This window comes from Delphinapterus leucas, chromosome 10 (assembly GCF_059928025.1).
Source record: "Delphinapterus leucas isolate spDelLeu-1000000601 "Yukka" chromosome 10, BTC_Dleu_Yukka2, whole genome shotgun sequence".
NCBI lineage: Eukaryota > Metazoa > Chordata > Mammalia > Artiodactyla > Monodontidae > Delphinapterus > Delphinapterus leucas.
Window position 1 is genome coordinate 97,624,614 of NC_143138.1, and position 3,904 is coordinate 97,628,517.

Genomic DNA, 3,904 nt, shown 5'->3' on the forward strand with positions numbered 1-3,904 from the left:
ATGTTTAACTTTAGCTTATCTTTGTGTGGGTATGTTATTAACATAAGTGTTCCAGAACTTATATAAAATTCCTAAAAATCTGATATGCATGGTATAATGTTACAAGTTATAATCCTAGTTACCGTCTTTTTTTTTTTTTTTTTTTTTTTGGATGGATACTCCAATGGCTTTATTAACTCCTTTCTGGGGACGGCAGGATGTTATAGCTGGAGAGAGGAAAAGGAAGCCAGGAAGCTGTGGTCTCAATATGGGTCATTGAAGGGGGTGACCTGCATCTCTCGGGACCCTCTTCCTATCCACCGTAAGCATGGGCGCGATGAATAGCAAATTTTTATTCAGGGCATCCAGCTGCTTCATCTCCTCCACGCTAAAGGTGAAGTCAAACACCTGGATGTTCTGAAGGATATGGGAAGGTGTGACACTCTTGGGGATGCAGCTCACTTTCTGCTGGACCTGCCACCTGAGCAAGATCTGAGCTGGAGACCGGCCATGATTTTCAGCCAGTGCCAGGACCACTGGCTCCTCAAGCAGGACAGGCTCATCAGGATCACGCCAAGCACGCTCAGAGGAGCCCAGAGGGCTATAAGCAGTCACCTCCAGGCCGCGTGCTTGGCAGTGGGCAATCAGCTCATTCTGAGCCAGGTATGGGTGGCATTCCACCTGCAGGACAGCTGGGCACACCGAGGCCACGCTGAGCACATCCTCGATCTGCTGACTGCTGAAGTTGGACAGGCCCAGTGCCCTCACCAGCCCCTTAGCCACCGGTGCCTCCAGAGCCTTCCCAGTCTCCTTGTAGTGGGTGGAGTCATAGCGTATAGTCCCATCAGCATTCTTAGGAAAGGGGTTGTCTCTCGCTCAAAGGCATGAGGCCAGTGCATCAGGTACAGGTCCAAATACTCCAGCTGGAGGTCAGCGATTGTCTTCCAGAGGGCAGGCTCCACATCCTCAGGGTGGTGATTCGTGTTCCACAGCTTGGAAGTCACAAACAGCTCCTCCTGAGGCACCAACTTGCCAGGTCCCACATCCTCCTTCAGGGCTTCCCCAATCTCAGTCTCATTGTCGTAGATAGCACAGTCAATGTGGCGGTAGCCTATACTCAAGACATACTTAATAACTGCTTTTACCTGGCCAGGCTCGCTCTTCCGGTGCCCAGTCCAATCAGGGACATCTTCGTCCAGTGTGCAGGAGGATACAGGAAGCCACCATTGCCCCCTCGGCACGAGCACAGGATGTTAACAGGGAAGTATGGCTTTTCAGCTCAGTCCTGTGCCCTGCTAGCTACCCAATGGGCCTCAGCTTCCCAGATTCCTAGTTATTGTCTTAAAAATGTTGGGTGTCACAGAAATAACCAAATTTCCTTGTCAATTTCCATTATAATGAACTCTCATCAGATCTCCAACCATGGGCATTTTAAAGTTCGTTGTCATTTACAGACAATTATTGTTTTACTTTGATGCTTTTGCAAAAGTGAGATTCCTGGAAAGGACCCTACCAAGTGTTCTTGACCACTAACATCAGTGTCGAATTACAAGGTGTGAAAACGTGGGTACAGGGACTTCCCTTGTGGTCCAGGGTCTACGACTATGTGCTCCCATTGCAGGGGGCCCAGGTTTGATCCCTGGTCCGGGAACTAGATCCCACGTTCCACAACTAGGAGTTCGCATGCTGCAACTAGAAGATACTGCATGCTGCAACGAAGATCCTGCACGCAACAGCAAAGATCCCATGTGCCACAACGGAGACCCGGCACAGCCAAATAAATAAATAAACAAATAAAAATATATAGCAAAATAAAAGAGCCAAATTTAACACAAACAAACAAACAAATTAAAAAATTTGGGTACATGTTTCACAACTGAAGAAGACCCCACCTGATATCTGGCCCTGTTTAAATGCCAAAGACCTCAAAATCCAATTGACTAGGAAGAGAACTAGGCAACAGTGAGGTAGACTGTTTCCTCCCAAGAAGTCAGATTAAGAGCATTTCCTTCCATTCTTCCTTCCTTCTCGGACCATCCTTTTCCTAATTCTTACATCATGAAGGTCTTTATTGTTCTCTTCTCCACCTTTTGGCTTGCTCTAGCCTGGAAAGATAACTGTTCACCTACCTTAGACCATTGCAAAGAAAGGTAAACTGACTGTTGGACTGGCTTGGACGCTGGTGATCCTGTAGCTCTTTCTTTCCGTCACAGACTTCTCCCTGATTTATAACACCTCAGTTTCAACAGAACAAGCTCACTGCATAAACATTTCTGGGGTGGGGAGACATAGTTATGCGAAATACATAAACAGGCCAACTGGCTTAAAGCAGTGTCCCCAGTTTTCTAGCTGGTTTGGATCATGGGGACCCTGGCTCAGGAGTACTCTCCAAACCATGGACATTGTTTTGTTGCTAGTAATTATTACTGTCTCCCTGATAAGCTGGGTTCTCTCAAAAGTTTTAAAGGCATGTGGGCAGCCACTGACCAGCCAACACATGGTCTCTCTCTGACTGAAGTGACAAAAGAGAACAGAAGAACGGAACCAGGGCCAAGAATACAAGCCTGACATCACCTCTTGTGAATGCTACACTAAGAGCAGAAGAGGCAAATGGTGATTGAGGGTCATGTTAGTGCTGATATTTTTGACCAAACCTCTTGAATGGTCAAGAGGATGAGAAAAGGGAGAATTACTGAAATAAATTTCTAGGCCAAAGATGGAGCCACTCCTGCCCAGAGTGCCACAGCAAGAGAGCAAAACTTAGTAACTTTGGTATCTCTGTAAATGTTTTGCTTGACCAGAAACACAGTATATCTAGTCAGCCAATCCCCAAGCTCTGGGCTTTATAATTACTTCCTTGTTCTTTATTCATTTTCTATTTTTCTCTTCCATGTTCGTTTTGTTTTGTTTTTTTGTTTTGTTTTGTTTTTTTTTTTTTTTGGCCTCCAAGTGGCTTGCAGGGATCTTAGTTCCCTGACCAGGGACTGAACTTAGGTCCTCAGCAGTGAAAGCGCAGAGGAGTCCTAACCAATGGACCGCCAGGGAATTCCCATTTCTTCCTTGTTCCTTATTCTTTATCCTATAAAAGTGTCCTGCCTTCAGTCCCATGTTGCAGTTCTTTGGACCCTTGGGAACAAACAGTGGTGGCTTCATGAAGTGTTAAAGTATGTTTAACACCTAAATTCTCTTAATCATTTTTTAACAGTACTAATCTGTTAGAAGGTTAATACTGAAGTATTCACAGATTAAATTATGAGATGTGCTTTAAAATAATACTATTGGATGGGGCAAAGATTGATGAAACAAGATAGATTGGTGTATGTTGATGATTATTGAAACAAGCTAATGGACACATGAGGGTTCATTATACTATTCTCTCCATTTCTGTGAATGTTTGACATACTCCATTAAGAAAAAAAGAAAAATAACATGGGGCTTTCTACTCACAGAATTTCGAGCCAGTCATGACCCGCGGTTACTTCAATAAAGCGGGTTGACTATTGCAGCAATCAGAGGGACGGCTGTAAGCAGCAACGCAAGCAAAGTGCCTTACGAAATGCTGTTTTATTATTACTCATTGTCATTACTATGGTTGCCAACACTAATTAGGCGCCTCCGAGTGTTCCCGCCTCCTCTCCCTGTTAATGGTTTATTCCACTCTTCGGCTGGTTCTTTCCCGTGGTTCCTTCCTCCTAGTCCCGCGCTGTACCCCCCCGCACCCCCAATGGTTTAGCCTGGCTTCCCAGGGGAAACCCGGTGGGGCGGAGCACGAGGTTTCTGAGAGCGGCCGCGGTCCCCTCTCCGGAGACCACTTGGACCGCTCCGCGTCGGGAGTGGGCAGGTAATCGTGGGGCAGGGCGCGAGTCCTGGGCTCCGACTGGCCAGCTCTGGAGTAAACATCCGGCTGGGTGGGGCGGGGCCGGAA

General features: G+C 46.5%; 1 pseudogene; it reads right to left on the reverse strand.

Annotated features, from left to right (window-relative positions):
- Positions 1-252: 252 nt before the first annotated feature.
- Positions 253-1,206, reverse strand: LOC111169972 (aldo-keto reductase family 1 member A1 pseudogene; annotated as a pseudogene).
- Between the last annotated feature and the right edge of the window lie 2,698 nt (positions 1,207-3,904).